Source organism: Nannospalax galili, unplaced genomic scaffold (genome assembly GCF_000622305.1).
Source record: "Nannospalax galili isolate Female #2095 unplaced genomic scaffold, S.galili_v1.0 scaffold388, whole genome shotgun sequence".
Taxonomy (NCBI): domain Eukaryota; kingdom Metazoa; phylum Chordata; class Mammalia; order Rodentia; family Spalacidae; genus Nannospalax; species Nannospalax galili.
This window is the reverse complement of record NW_008360304.1, coordinates 1136115-1152984: the sequence shown is the minus strand read 5'-3', so window position 1 is coordinate 1152984 and position 16870 is coordinate 1136115. Positions and strand designations below refer to the sequence as shown.

General features: G+C 41.7%; 2 pseudogenes; both read right to left on the bottom strand.

The window, feature by feature from the left end:
- Window positions 1-8302: 8302 nt before the first annotated feature.
- On the bottom strand, window positions 8303-13398 carry LOC103726769 (annotated as a pseudogene).
- A 396-nt stretch (window positions 13399-13794) lies between these two features.
- LOC103726768 overlaps window positions 13795-16870 on the bottom strand; it is a 4127-nt pseudogene continuing 1051 nt past the window's right edge.

The following is a 16870-nucleotide window of genomic DNA, read 5'->3' as shown; positions in this document are numbered from 1 at the left end:
ATGGCTGGGGAGTACAGTCCCTTGGGTTTTAAAGAAACATGTGTCTCATTTTAGTCTTTGGTTATTCTTTCCTGCTGGGTGTTTAAGACCATGCAGGTGGCCAATATTAACTTTTTTTGTCAAGGTGAGTTGAGGATCTGGTCCTCGGAAGTTACTTGGGCTTGGGAGAGCCTGTGACTCCTTTAGTCCTTCTTTTACCAGCCATTCCATCTGTGTGAGGATAAGAGAGAGGCCTGATTTGATGGTGGCTTTGCTTGGAAACACTGAGGAAATTTTTGCTGTGTTTTGACCCTCCTCTTTGTGGACTAGACTCTGGTTAGGATCTACCAGGTCTCCATAGCGTCCTTTAACAAGAGACTAGATGGCTCATTAAAGTTACAGGGCATTTTGAGAGATGTCCCACAATCCCTTGGGACCTAGTTGACCTTGAAGGGCAATGAGCAAAATATTACCCCTTTTAATCCTTCTGACCATATTAGTATAGGCCTTTAAGCATAGTTATTGAACACTCAGAAGGTCAGTTACACCAGTCTTGTACTTTTAACTACTGTGTAATACTTAGATAAAGCTTGAGCAAAACCCAAACATTTTAAAATAAACCTCGATTAGACAAACATTTTGCTCTTTAAGCTAGCCCTTATAATTTTTAAGATGAGGAGAATAATAGCCCCATTAAGTAGAACTTTGACCTTAGAAATTTTAAGATCATTTATATAATTTCTAAGTCTTATTTTTATATATCTTAAGTGACTTATCAGACCTTTATAACTTACACAAACTTTCCTAGCCATCTTAATATTTATACTTACATGATTTTTTACAAAAATATTTTCATTTTTGCATTCTTTTAATATTTTTCTGTTTTTATTTTTTTTAATTAATTAATTATTTATACTTAATGTGTATTAATGTTTTGCCTGCATGCATGTTAAGTGCACTTGTGCATGCAATGTCCATGGAGGCCAGAAGAGGGCATTGGATCCCTTAGAACTGAAGTGGTAGATGCTGGGAACTGAACCCAGGCCCTCTAGAAGAGCAGCTCAGCTCTTAAGTGCTGAGCCACCTCTTTAGCCCTCTTACTGGTTTTTCTTAATACCATGAGATATAATATTATTAACAAATTTACCATTTGTTGTGAGAATTTTCTTGATGGGAGTGCTAAGCAATGTCTAACCCCTCCTTATAAGGTTCCAGTGACAAACACATGTTTGATTTCATTAAAGTGCATTTGGGGAACCATTGAGTTTATTGAGCTTACTTACAATGCCTGCGTTACTGACAGGAGTGTAGATGATCCCAACGCAGTTGCACTAGAAAAATCTTTACTCAGAAAAGATGACTTTTCCATAGCCCTGTGGGTGGAGCCCTTCTCCCTAGCCTTCCCCAAACTGTATACTCTAGCTCCTTCTCAAGATCATGAGGCCACATGCCTTTAGGGCAGAATTGGACACAACTGGCTGGGAGGAGTGGCTGGATATCCAGGTAAGGGTCCAATGACCTCATAGCCTCCGTTTGTGAAGGAATATCAACAGTTAACAAGCCCATCTATGATGATGTTTTACAAGCTGTTACAGCTCACATCATGACGGCAGTTGTTTGAAGACAGTGCTGTGTGACATCACTTGATTAAAAGTAAGTAGAGCTGGGTGTGGTAATTGACACCTTTAATCCCAGCACTTGGGAGGCAGAAGCAGGCGTCTTTGTGAGATCCAGGCCAGCCTGGTCATCATAGCAAATTCCTGGCCAGCTGGGGCTACAGGGAGACCCTGTCTCAAAACAACAAAAGTAAGTTGAATTCAAACTACACACATAGGACAATGTAATAAGATTACCTGTACACATATTTTTAACTACCAGGCTTTTTTGTTATTGTTTTAAGTTTCAAACAAACCTCTCCCTTTGGATTTTTATATCAACTACCTGCTGTGGTCTTACAAAACCTGAAAGCTAGAAAAAAGTTTGATTTTTAGTAGGAGCCTTGATACATTACTATAACAATCTTGGAGTGAAGGGAACACTCCTTGTTTTTTTAAAAAAAAAAAGGAAATACAGAGTCCAAAATCTCTACATGCTAACCTGTAATTGCAGTCTGTGTATTCCAGAGAATGATTTAGCCCACCCTTGATTTTGGCTTTGAGTGAGTATAAGTAATATATATAGAGAGAAGCAGCAGGCTTCTATCACCCAGGCAGTGGGAAAGGAATGGGTGCTTACATACCTGTACACACATTAATTCCAAAGGACATAGGCCATGGGGAGCTCAGGGTACTGAGTAGATTCTTATGAAACATGTAGAGAGAAGATTAATCCAGTTAGTTTGTTATTAAGGTTCAGATAACCCCAACCCCTCACCAACAGGGTCTCAAGGACTTCTCAAGCTCCTGAGAAAAGGGAACAGCGCTGATAAGCACCCTGGTCTTTGAAGTTGAGAGAAGCAGACTTTTCTCCACTGTTTGGTCAACACAGCAGGCTTCCCCTTTGATCTCTAAAGAGGACAGGTTTTAACAGTCCCCCCCCCCACCCCATCCAACTTAAAAAAAAATACACCTTCCTGCCTTCTGCAGGAAGCAGAAGCCTCCCCCTTTAAAAAGACCCCAGCTCACGACCCAGGCAGACATTTTCCCTCTCCGGAAGGGAATCTGTCTCATGTATTCCTTTGCTAATAAACTCTATTCCAGTGAAGTTTTATCTGTGTCCTGGTGCTTTCTCCTGATCAACCTGATTCATCCATAGGCTACTTTATCTATCATTTGTGTTTGTCTTATAAATTTCATAAGATTTTTTTCTGATGTTGTTTATTCTCATGACCTTGATGATTGAGGCCCATAGGGGACAGGTAACTTATAAATAATATGAGAGCCTTTCAGATCCCTTGAGAAATTTTAGATATGAACGAGGGGCCATCATCAGACTCTAGAGAGGTGGGAAGCCCAAACCTAGGTATTGATTAAAATATTAAATTAAAATACTGATTACCATATCAGCCACCTCAGATGTGCACGGAAAAGCTCTTTTCACCCTGAGAAAGTATCTCTCATGACTAGTAAATATTTGGTCTTTTTAACAGATGGCATGTGGGTAAAGTCAATTTGACCATCCTGGTCAGAGATTTGTCCTCTGGCTTGATGAGTTGGGAAAGGTAGGTGTGCTGGATAGCTTTAGTGTCAACTTGACACACCTGGGTTGAGGGAGCCTCAGTTGGGGAATTGCCTTCATTGGACTGGCCTGAAGCCATGTCCATGGGGCACCTGCTTGATTGTTGAGTGATGTGGGAGGGCCCGGCCCACTATGGGTGGTGCCATCCCTGGGCAGGTGGGCCTGTGCTGCATAAGAAAGCAGGCTGAGCAGGGGCCAGGGGAGCAAGCCAGTAAGCAGCGTTCCTCCATGGCCTGTGCTCCAGCTCCTGCTTCCAGGTTCCTGCCCCGAGTTCCTATCTTGGGCTCCCTGATGAACTGTGACCCAGGAGATGTAAGCTGAATAAACCCATTCCTCCTCAAGTTGGTAGTGGTCAGCGTTTTGTCACAGCAATGGAGAAACAAAGACAGGTTACTAATTCTCCCCTGGGGCAGTGATCATTGGGATACACAGCAGGACTGGGTAACTGCATTGTGATATCTGATAGGGCGGAAACTTTGATTAATTGTGAGAGGAATTTAGCTAGGAGTGGTTGCTACCATCTTACATGAAAATTGATCATGGAGGATTGTTAAGATGTTCAGCTTTTCTTTTTTAGGTAAAATTATCTTTTCTCCTGAAGTAAACCAATCTTGATGTAATGGGGCTTCCTCTTGGGATAATTTTTTGTTTCCTCAGATGAATAAGGAGGTGGGTTAAGTGGTAAGGCAGTGAGAAGGGAAGCCGCATGTGGCTTAACCTCCCTTGTCAGCCTTATAATTTCCTAGGCTGATGAGGAAGTCTAAGTTTTGGAGTCCTTTCAGTAGAAAATATCTGCTCATTAAAGTAAAGAGGCTGCCTGTACCAATTTTAAACGTAGGATATTATTAATGATGGGCAGGCCTTGGGCAGTTTGGGGAGAGCATTGTTTTGAAAATGCTTTTTGTCTTCCAACAAATCATCTTCTCCATAGGTACTCTGGCTACTTATATTTGCAACCTGCCCACTGTTAGTGTGGACTGTCTCAAATATGAACACAAATCTCCCCATCATTAGTGCCTAAGCATTGAAAAATTTTTGTTTTTTTATATTTTATTTACTATTTTTATTTTATGTGTATGAGTGTATTGCCTGCATGTATGTTAGTGCACCTGTGTTGTGCAATGCTGCGCAGGTCATAAGAGGGCATTGGATTCCCCTGGAACTGGAGTTAAGGACGGTTTGTAGCTGCCATGTGGGTGCTGGGAATCGAACCCAGGTCCTTTGCAAGAGCAGTCAGTGCTCTTAACCACTGAGCCATCTCTCCAGCCCCAGCATTGAATAGTTTAATCATAAAACCTTCATAACTTCCCTCACACTCCACCCTCCATCTTTACCCCTTTCCTCTCTCTGATGTTTTCTGTTCCTACTGAAGGGATGGTGATATCTTCCTCAACTATCTCTGGATGTTCAAACAGATACATCTGCCACTACTGCTATTCTGTTTCTTAACTACTGCCTTTCAATCTCATGTACTTTCTGCCCTCTACCTTGCTAAACTAGTTCTTTAGGAGCCACATCAGCCATTGCCTCTGAAAGGCCGTCCCTAACACATTCGTTCACACCCTTTCAATTCTGAGTCCAGAGCATAGTAGGAAGTCAAATAATTACAGCATAAAATAGGGATTGCTTACACAGCAGTGATGTAAAGTAGTCACATCTAGTTCAAGAGCAAAAGCATTAGATATATGAAGAAATAATTAACATTTCAAGTGCTTAGAAAACTTGTGGGGAGAGAGAATCATAACGCACTTCACATAGTACACCAAGTCTTAGAGAATACAAGGAGAAAGTAACAGAGAAAGCACATCAGGTGTAAGCCAGGCTGCTCACAGAATGAGGTTTTTGCAGATGATAGTGACTGGAGGAAGAAAATGCTTAGGTGGTCATTTTCCTCTTAGAAGGTAGTGAGCAGTATCCACTATGAATATGGTATTGGGTTCCATGTATACTTCAGTTTTGTTCAGAAGTTGTGTTCATTTGTGTGTATTGGGATCATCTGTGCATGGATCTCTAAGATGTGTGTATGTCTTTAACATGCCTTTTACTGTCTGTCCTAGTGATTTACTGAGGCTCTTGAGAACTACACACATTTCTTAAGTCAGTAAACAGCCAGTTTAAAATGAACCCAATTGAAGTTTGCAACTGAGAAATGAAACACCCAATGTTATCAGTACTAAACTTTTGCATTTTCTGATTATGGCATGACAACTATCATGTTGTCTAGTTGTTTTCCTTATTTTAACCACATACATGGATTTTTTTTGTAGAACCAATTATACAATCTATATCAAAAGAACAAAATAGGTGTGTGGCAGCGAAAAGAACCAGAAAATGATTACTATGTCTTTACATATGTTCTTTAAAATAATTTTCATTCATAAATGAGATACCATTGGTCTCATGAAGTTACTGTTAGAGAACTCTGGATAATCAGTATATTATGATTTGATATTTAATTTTTGTTTTCTTTTTTTTCCAGGCAGGATCTCATTATATAGCCCTGGCTGGCCTGGAACTGTCTATGTAAACCAGGATGGTCTCATGCTCACAGAGATCCAAGTGCCTCCCAAATGCTGGGATTAAAGGTATGTGCCATCATCCTTAGCTTACTACTTAATCTTTTTTTTTTTTTTTTGGTCTTTTTGAGACAGGGTCTCCCCATAGCCCTAGCTGGCCTGGAACTCGATATGTAGACCAGGCTGGTCTTAATCTCACAGATCCTCCTGCCTCTGCCTCCCGAGTGCTGGGATCAAAGGTGTACACTACCATGTTTGGCACTTAACATTTAATTATAACATAATTTTAACTAATTGTATGATGTGGGTTTTTAAATTTTTTTATCGTTTTTATTTTCCTACCCCTCTCTCTCTCTTTCTTTCTCTCTTTCTCACTCTCCCTCACTCTCTTGATCTCTCTCTCACACACACATAAGAATAAAAATAAATCTAATAATTTTTTTGATTTCCTGCTGCCAGTCTACATAGCAAAGATTAACATTCCTATTATTCATGTTGGTCTCTAATTGTCTCCAATAACTCTGTTGTTAGAGAACAGTTAAATACATTCAATGCCAGTAACTATGGAAGGAATGATGCCTTCCAGATTTGCCTTTGGTGTTATGCTCCAGATATGATCACTAAAGCCTGTCTTTTGTCTTTTTTTTTTCAATGAGGGAATTCAGGAAATTTAATAAAAACTGTACCCACTGACTTTACTTGGCATTAGACTATATCAGGGCAGGATATGGCACAGAAAGTTTCCATAAACCCCTGCTACTATGTGGTTCCTAATGTATGGAAAACTACTGAAGTCATGTGCTAGTAGAATATAGCTGTTGGTACGGCAGTCATCCAAGACGATATTTTAATTGTTATGACCTTGCCTAATTGACAGTTACTGAGCATTAGCCAAGTGGTAAATGGTTAAACACTGAACATGGAAGGTGAGGAAGGTAAATGCTGTAACTTGTACAAAGCACAAGTCAACATTATCACTTCTTCATGTAAGAACACAGATTCTCTTAGACCAGAGAGTAATGAGAGAGTTTTAATTATGGTGGGAACAATAGGGCAAATAGAAATATGGATTCAGGGCTGATCTTTCTGAATGGGACAGTTAGGAGGCCAAGTATAGGGGAAGGATGTGGCCAGGAGAAAGTCTATCAGGATGCCATCGGACAAATTCAGCAGAGAATCACATCTAGTCACTTGAACAGCGCATCACCTCCTTTTCTGTGAGCATGTCTCCTCTGGAATTCCACAGTCAGTGTTACATGGCCATAGTCCCTGTTAAGTTAAACATCAAACTTGATTATTAAATATATATGAGGACCTCTATTTACTGCTTCACTTTTTTTTAAAGGTAAAGTTGGTGTTTTATTTGAATTTAAACTAGTCAAACTGGTACTGATTTTTCTTCATGTGTCAAGTATAAAAATCTTCTTACAAATATTAATGAATAAGTGGGGCTTATAGTGAGATGGATCTTCAAAAGGATGAAGCAATCAAGCAGATTGCAACAGCAAGAATCTTCAATTACCAAACATGAAATAGAAGCATGCCACATAGTTTTGTTTTGAGATGGGATCTTAGTACACATAAGTAGTTCAGGCTGATTTTGAACTTGCTATATATGCAGTCTAGGCTGGTCATGACCCATTAGAGTGGCCACCATACCTGGACACATTTTAATTTTTAAAATTTATGTATTTTTACTTTATGTGTATGAACATTTTACCTGCATGCATGTAAGTACACCTGTGTTGTGCAAAGTTTGCAGAGACTATTAGAGGGCATCAGATTCTCCCAGAACTAAAATTACAAATGGTTGATAGCTGCCATGTGGGTGCTGGGAATCAAACCCAGGTCCTCTGCAAAAGCAGCCAGTGCTCTTAACTGCTGAACTATCTCTCCAGTCCCTACCTAGATACATCTTTATATGTTTACTTCCTACGCTTTTAGATTCTACATCCGAAAGCTACCTAACTTAACTGGATCTGTAGCTACAGCCATCCTATCTAGGTATGTCTGGTCTGCAGCAGGGAGGGCTATTCAAGTCTTCTTCATTGGATTCCAGTTAACAAGTTGACATACCATGTACAACTCAATCCAAGATTCCAAGTAAAAAACAAGCCTTGTGTAGCCCAGTGCATGAGCACTTGCCTAACACAAAGTGCTTAGTTCACCCCCAGCACAACACAACACCAAAGAAAAAGACATAGCTATATAGCTCAAAAACAAATGTGCCAATACCAGGCCACAAATATAGCTCAGGGGTAGAGCAGGCACCTAGCATTTTCAAGCTTAGATCTCTAGCACAAAAAAGAAAGAAAGAAAGAATGAAAGAAAAAGAAAGAAAGAAAGAAAGAAAGAAAGAAAGAAAGAAAGAAAGAAAGACAAAGACAAAACTATATAAAAATCTTTGAGCGGGGCATGGTGCTGCACGCCTTTGATCCCAGCACTTGGGAGGCAGAGGCAGGCGGATCTCTGTGAGTTCAAGGCCAGCCTGGTGTACATAGTGAGTTCCAGGATGGCTGGGGCATGTTACCTGGAGCCCCTATCTTAAAAAGGCCAACAACAACAACAACAAAAATCTTTGAAAGAAGGAAGGCACTCAGTCACCGCCCTGAAACAGAGCATTACTCTTCTCATGCTTCACCAGGTGGTGAATTCACTGAGTAGTTCAGGAATGAATCCAAGGCTTGGGGGCTGCTTTCCCCAGTGGCTTCCAAACTGACCTCCAAATCACTGACAGAAAGGTTTTGCTGGAACTGCATGTAGGGCTGCAAAGATTCCTCTCCAAAGTTATTGAACTGTGTGTTCCAGACCTGACTGTTCTAGGCTTGGGTATACCAGGCCTGACTGTTCCAAGAGTGGTTGTTCCGAGATGGATTGTTCTGGGTCTGGTTGTTCCAAGTTGGATTGTTCCAGGTCTGGTTGCTCCACATTGGGAGGCTTTCAGATGGGTTCAGATACCGCTGGGAATAGTTTGAATGGAGGCCTGGATATTCTGTAGATGCTGAGCCCTTACTGTTGAAGGTCTTTGGCCAGCTGCTTTTCTGCCATCTTTTACATTTCATTCTTCGGTTTTGGAACCAGGTCTTAATGGGTTTGTAAGTGAGATTCAGAATGCTAGAAAGTTCTTGCATCTGCTGGAGGCTGAGGTACTTCTGTTTCTGAAACCTGTTGTTGAGTGTGCACAGCTGGGCCTGAGAGAAGACGGTTCACATCTTCTGTTTCTTGATATGGACCTTACTCTCTTCCTTCTTCCCAGGGCTAGCCTCAGAACTGGGACCAGCTAGCTTTGGTGTGGGACTGTAGAAGAATCAGGACTGTCCACAGAGGAAGGAGGAGGAGAGGCCCAAGCTAGGACTTAGGTCTTCCAGGTACTGAGAACCCATTGCTCCATTTTTAATGTGTGATTTTATATTCTTTCAGCTTGATTTTAAAATAGAAAACAAGATTTTTTTTCCTGTGTGATTTGGAAGTCTATATAGCACTCATTACTGATTTTAATTTTAGCTGACTATTGTTAAGCAACTCAGATCAAAGCACACTGATCCTTTTTCCAAAGTTTAAGATCAACAAGTAGAAAATATATTAAATACTCAAAAGGAAGGTGGGATAGCCACTTATTCCTTTCTTTGTTTGAGGAGAGTATAACATGCATTTGTGTGCAGGTGAAAGTGCATACCTGTGTGTGTGTATGTGTGTGTACACGTGTGCGCACACAGATTTGGAGACCCGAGAATAACCTCAGGTGTCACTTCTCTTTTTTGTTTTTTTAAGGCAGTGTCTCTCCCTAGCCTGACACTTTCCAAGTAGGCTAGGCAGGCTGGCCAGCGAGTCACAAAGATCTTCCTGTTTCTGCCTCCTTCATGATGTGATTAGCTCATGGGCTATCATGCCTGACTTTTGTGTCTGTTTTTTGCATGGGTTCTAGGGCTGGAACTCAGGCACCAGTGGTTACAAGGCAAGCACTTTACCTACTGAGCTATGTCCTCAGCCAGAGAAACTGTATTATAATTAGACAGAATGCTTATTTAAACAGCAGGACTAGCAGGGTGTGGTGGTTCATACCTTTAATCCCAGCACTCAGGAAGCAGAGGCAGGCAGATTTCTGAGTTCAAGGCCAGCCTGGTCTATATGGCAAGTTCTAGGCCAGCCAGTGCTTACATGTGAGACCTTGTCTCAAAAAAAATCTTAAAATAATAATAGTAGTAATAATAAATAAATAAAACAGTAGGACTGACATGTTCTTCTTGCCAAAAATTTACATGTGAAATATTTACTAAATTATATAACATATTGAGTGGCAGTAATTTTTATGTCTCATCACATTTCAAAAACAGGTTAAATTATATCTATCAGTTAGAGAGTGGAAGTACAAGCTGCATGTAGGTCTTTACTCCCGAACAGTTTTAGGGATTAAGGAGAAGAAATGAAGGAGGAGGTGAAGATGAAGACAAGGACAAGAGCCAGGGAATAAATGAAAGAAAACAAGACTGGTCACACAGTAGAGGGTATGAATGCATCGAACTAAGGAAATGCAGGGGAGGATGTGACATTTGTTTGGAGACTATCGAGTGAGCTGCTAATGTGAGATGTGACTAATAGGAGGAACAAAAAATCCATTTTCTTGTCTTCTCTTCTGGGAAGACTAAGATTGAACTACAGGTTACATGTAAGGTCAATAGTGGGATCTTGAGTAGATCATTCCTTGAGGGTCCAAGATTATTAACGACACACAGAATGGCAGGATCCAAAGAGAAATCTAAGCACTTTGGACTGCCTACAAAGAGCAAAGATACCTATTTTAAGGCTTTTGGGGGAGGGGATATGGATCTTGCACTGTGAGGGAGCCTTGTTCATGTGTGACTTAGATGATGTTGTGGACTTGAGGAAGCAGGGCACACTCAGTTAATGTGTATCCATCACATGGATGCTCCTTTGTAGTCCCTAACTGTTTAAGGACTGATTGCCTGGGAACTTGGAAAACTTTTGGTCGGAGAGTGAGTGGTAGAGAGTGTGGGGAGAGTGAAAGTTACAGAATCACAGCAGGGGATCTCCATTTCCTAGGGCCTAATTACCTGGAAGGTCTTCTAAACGCTTTTGAGGGAGTGAGAATTATAGAATCACTGTAGGGTGCTTGTCAAGTCTCTGTAGCAGTGAGAATTAGAGTTAGTTATGAGGGTGGAGTGGCTGCTCCAGATGGGCATAGATTGAGCAACATCTGGCCTGGGATCTAACATTTCTGATCTTTTTGTTTTCATAAAGAAGAAACACAGGCATAACTTTATAGCAAAATAGATAGAGAGGCTTATGAGGCAATGGGCCTTGTGTGGGCACCATTGATGGCTTACTGTTACACTGAGCATTGTGGTATCAGGGCACCTCCCAATCTTGGGATGTCTGGGTCAAAGGCATCATGATGATACTGTCAGTGTGAATCCATATGGCATGTTGGGTGGTGGTCCAGATGAACTGAGGATAAAGAGGGACCTATGGATTTAAGAAAAAAAAAAGAATATTAAGGGATTGATAACAGGTATGAGCCAGAGACCCGTGAGGACTTTTGAAGCCATCTATCCTGTGACTGATGCTTATATCTGATTCTTGAGGCACAGGTGGCTAGTTTCTTTGCTGTATTTCTGACAAGACCAGAATGGATTAACATAGAAGTGGCATGCTTAAAACAGGCAATGTGCCCTTTTTGCATCATCTGGAGATTTGGGTCTTTCTCATTTTGGACTGTGACTGCTGCTACAGAGTCTACCTGGTCTGAGATTTTTATTAGGCTTTCAGAGATTTCATTAAGGCTTTCTTGCATGTCTTGGGATAAAGAACGATGGTACATTATAGGGGTAGATAAACCTGCTGTCTAGTGCCAGCACCCACAATTACACCTAGGGCCACAAAGGGAATAGGAATGGAGAGTCTTTCTGCGTGTGTGGTCAGTTAAAGGGACAGGAAAACATTGGTTTTTTTAGGAGTCACATGTATGTTTGTGGATAAATATGCTAGGGTGCAAATTGCAGTCCAGTCAGCGAGGAGACAGAGAGAGGCTGAGGAGTCACAGAAGAAGAAATGTCCTGTTTGAATAGAGGTGGTTTTTCTAGAGAACCAGCTAGACTTGCCCTGTCAGGGGCTGAAGTATGACAGTAGTGTTACAGTTTGAAGCATAAAAGAAGTGTTTGTGTCTAGATATTAGGTGGAAGCGATGCTAGAGAGCAGGAGTATCTTATTCAGGTTTGTGTAGATGCTGTATTTGTTGGAAGTTATAGGAAAAAGTGGTGAGGGAGCTTGGACATCCCCAGTAGTATAAAGAGCCAGTGGCATCTGAGCAGTCCAGTAGAGAATTGGATATACAGCTTGAGAGATGCAAAAGTTAATTGTGATGGGTGAGACCGAGGAGTCAACCCAATGGGAGAGGTAAATGGAGACAAACTGGATAGTAATAGTGACACTGGAGAGGAGTCTAATTGCCCCACCTGGAGACCTTTATAGAAATGCTGTCTGATAAGGCAGAGAGGAGCTCGTACTATTAAGGAGGTGTGTATGGTAAGGGGTCCAATGATAGAGACCCTATTGGTCATAGGTTTGGAGATCTTGGAGATATTTTGGATATGTGTGTCATACAGTTTGGAGGTTGTCTGTCAAAATAGTAGTGTCTGTCTGATCAGTGATAACAGGTCCCTTTTATTTTGGGTTCACAATGAGGTGTGTGAATTTGTCGAAGTCCGAAGAGGGGATGGGACAGCCATATCTACTCATGCAGAAAGGGAGAGACACAGCCAGCAGTCATTTGCTAGAGTGGTGTTGGAGTTACTAAGAGATGGGTGAGATTAAGAGTGATCTCTAGTGTGGGTCTCTCTTCCCTTGTGGGTCGCTGGCCACCGATCTGCGAGAACAAAGGGAGCAGAAGTGACAAACAGGGTCAGGATGGCCCTGAGTACAACAAAGAACTTCCGGGAGTCAGCTTCAGTGAGACAGCTCGTTTATTTAGGGGACTTGGAGGGAATAGATAGGGTGAGGATGGCAGACAAAGCTTTACCTGATAGGTGTTCATAGTATGCTTTATTTACATGTGGCAGGAGGACCCTATCATGTAGAAAGGGGAGGTGGGATTGACTGGTTGTAGTGCAATGCCTAATTATCATACAGGGAAACCAGGGGCAGCATTTGCAGGGAACTATGTCAAAGGTCATGTTCCAAATAAGGTCAGACATCTGTGCTTGGAGACACTTTCCAAATAAGGTCAGGCAAAGAGTAGGAAGCCCCTGCTGAGAAAGGGAGTCCTCCATTTTGAGCCGTGCTCAGAGAGCTGTCTGGACATGGTGGACTACGACCTTAATGGCAGGGTCCCCCAACACTCTAGGTGATTAGAAGTAAGAGCCTCTTGGAACTGAACAGCCAAAGTGAAGGAAAGAGAAAGAAGAGTAAGGTTAAGTGCCTGTTATCAGAGTAAGCTATAATCAGAAGACTGTAAATTCAAACAAATAATTTTAATCCCCAGGTTGGGAGAAAAAGACAGAGGGAGAGAGGGGGAGAGGGAGAGAGGGATGGAGAAAGAGAGGGAGAGAGGGAGAGAGGGAGAGAGGGAGGGAGAGAGAGAATATGAATATGTGTGTTAGAGTTCAGAGAAGTGAAGGAACTTCCTCTGCCTTGTGATCTGTGATCCAGGGCGAAGTGAGTGGGGAGCTCACCAACCTGCTGCTCACCAGTTCACCCTTGTGTCCTTCATTTGTAGAGATTAATCAGAGAGAGAAGTGTTGTTTTTAGTTCTTTGTTCTGCATGTATATATGTGTGGTGGGTACATTTATGTTTCCATATGTGGGGACCCATGTGTGGGCCCGTGTGTGTGTGTGTGTGTGTGTGTGTGTGTGTGTGTGTGTGTGTAGGCCTGAAGTTGATATGTCTTCCTTGATTGTTATCCACTTTATTGATGCAGAGCCTCTTAGTTGAACCCAGAGTTCATTGATTCTGCTAGACTAGGTCGCCAGTCTGCCTTGGGAATCCCATCTAATCTTTCCTAGTGTGGAGGGCATAGGCTTTAAAAACAATTGCTTTGATTTTCTTTATGTGGGTATGGGGTTCTGAACTATGGTCTTTATGCTTGTGTAGCAAGTGCTTTATACACTAATATATTTCTTCCTGGCCCTTCCTGAAAAATATGTTAATGAACAAATTAAATAATCCTATGATATTTATCAGGATGCGAATTCCAGATATAGAAGTCATGAACACAGTAAAGACAATTTTTTTTCTGTGGATCTGGAAATGAAGCATACACCTTATTGGGACAAAGTGATGCATTGTACTTCACCCGATACTACATGAAGAAGTCATACATGATATAAAAGACATACATGAAGATAGCTTCAAGATGACCCAGAAGAAGATGTTGGTTGTGTAGGTCTGCCACACAGACCCTTCAATACAAACCTTCTGGGTTGATGTCTTTGAATTCATTCCTTATCTCTCCCTTCATGAACTTCCTTTTCTTTTCAGGTCTCTGATAGGCCACCTGCATGGCTCAGGAGGGCTGGCTTGGACATGGAGATCATGAGCCACAGAATCCAAAGCTGGATGGGAGAGATGGGAAAGTAGTTAACACCACACACTTTTGTAGCCAGGCTGGAATAGTGTTGCAAATAAAATCAGCTTGCTCATCTCCCCACACTTCCTTGTGGTTCCCACAAGAATCATGAGGTGAAAAAACTAACAGGACAGTGAGCCAGATTTTTCCAATGCTGGCGAGGTGACACTTTAGGATACTTTGTAGCATCCCTTAATCCATCTCCTTCTCTGAGTGGTTGGCACTAGAAAAGACACTAGAAAAGACAAGTGAGCACAACACAGAAATCAGTGGGCTGGCCAGAATCTGAGTCATATCCCTGGTTCTGGGTAAACCGGCATTCTTAAATTTTTTTTTTCATTTTATTTGTATGAGTGTTTCGTCTACATATATATAAGTGTACCATGTGTGTGCACTGTCTGTGGAGGCCGGAAGGCATTGGGTCTCCTGGTACTGGAGTTGTGTACCACCATATGAGTCCTGGGAACTGAACCTGGGGCTTCTGCAAGAGCAGCAAGTACTCTTAACCAGCCTCAAGTAAGACCTCTTAACTGCTTCCTAATATCAACGCTTACGCAACCTCCTTTAGGATGGTGACAGTATAACTTACTTTGCCAGAGGAGTAAGTGTGCAGTTCCCAAACCATCTTCAACATGTTTCTATGTGTTCCCTAATAAAGTTCTCTAAAAAAAGCTTGTTCAAAAACAAAACAAAACAAAACAAAAAAACCACAAAAAACCAAAACTATTCATCCAATCTTTGGCACATAATAAAAATGTGGGTACAAGGGTACTCATTAAAGTTCTCCTGTGTATGGCACTGAGCTATGCTCTGTGGATATTAAAATAAAAAGGATACAGTCCCCACCTCAGGAGATTTGTTTACAGCTTATGGAAGAGGCAGATGTGGGGAAAATGGGTGGAAATACAGACCCTGACTGTATAGTCCTGGGGACAGGCATGGCACCCCTGAGGGACAGAGACAAGTGAGCTACGCTGCCAACTGCATTTGGCTGAGTTTCTTCAAGACATGGATCCTAGGAACAGGCTTTCTGCACAGGCGAAAGGCTGTCTCAAAGCCTTTAGTTTCCTGCAATGTCCTCACGTCTTGGTAGCTCATTACAAATGCTATGTGTTTATTAATGTATTGCAGGACTGTGAAATGCTGAAATAAGATCCTAGAGATATTGTGATGACTAATCCTGGGTGTCAACTTGACTGGATCTGGGATTAACTGAAATGAGAGACATTTTCTTAATTGGATCATCTGAAGCTGGAAGACATGCCCTAAATGTGGGTGTTACCTTTTGATGGCAGCCTGTATAAAAGGCCAAGGCAGAGGAGAATGTCTGGCTTCTTGCTGCTTGCCTTCTCTCTTGCTGGTGAGTTCATCTTGCTGCCGTAGACTGAAGACTAGCTGATCTTTTGGAATTTGTCAGACCTTCAGTGCTAGATTGGGACTACTGAGACATCCAGCCTTGTGGACTGAGCGACTACAGATTCTCAGCTTCTCCAGTGTGGTGCAGCCGTTTTTGGACTACTCAGACTCTATCCTGTGCACTAAGCTGATAAATCTCTATACATATATATTCATTCTACCAGTTCTGTTTCTTTGGAGAACACTGACTAATACAGATGTCTATCCTACTTAATGTTGGGTATGTGTTCAAGTAATGGCATCTTCTGAAAGACTGTGGTTCCAAATCTCTACATGTACCAGGCAGTCGACAATGGCCCTCAGAAATGCTCATTGTTTCCCATAGGACTATTTTGTGAACTACTTCACACTACAGGGCCATGTGCATCGCCTTCATATGATGCTTATCTCATCAGAACCAAACTGCTGAACCAGTCCAATTTGTGCCAAATTAGCTGATGTTTACTTCGGACTCTGATATTTAGTAAAGAAGTCCCCCCTTTACTGAACTGAAGTGATATGCTGATTATAAATTGCCATAGTTTGAATTTTCGGGGAAAGCCAGTACATAACTCACTTCCTGGCTGTTTGTATACCACCATTGAAAATGACATATTTTGGAGACATCTTGATACAACGAAAACTTCAGTTCTAAAGTCTCAGTCACGAATATTCAGGAATGGAGAGCTCTGCCCAGGAGGATGGATTCTGTTCACCCGTGTGTGGAATAGACAGCAAACAACTGCCCAGTCACTGCAATGTACTGTCACAAGTCTCTCAATTAAAGGATCACTGTAGAATGCAGATAAGTGATTTTCCACTCTTCCAAACAGACATTCTTTGCCATCACATGCATACAGATCAAGAAGTACCATCATGGCACTAACATCTCAAGTATTTCTTTAAGAAAAAAACCAACTTTTGTACAATTTATTTATTTATTTATTTATTTATTTATTTATTTTTTGAGACAGGGTCTCCCTGTAGCTCCAGCTGCCTGGAATTCACCCTGTAGACCAGGCTGGCCTTGAACTCACAGAGGATCTGCCTGTCTCTGCCTCCCGAATGCTGGGATTAAAGGTGTGCGCCACCACGCCAGGCATAAAATTTATTTTTCAAAAAGTAGGGTCCCAGCCGGGCGTGGTGGCACATGCTTTTAATCCCAGTACTTGGGAGGCAGAAGCAGGCAGATCTCTGTGAGTTCAAGGCCAGCCTGGTCTA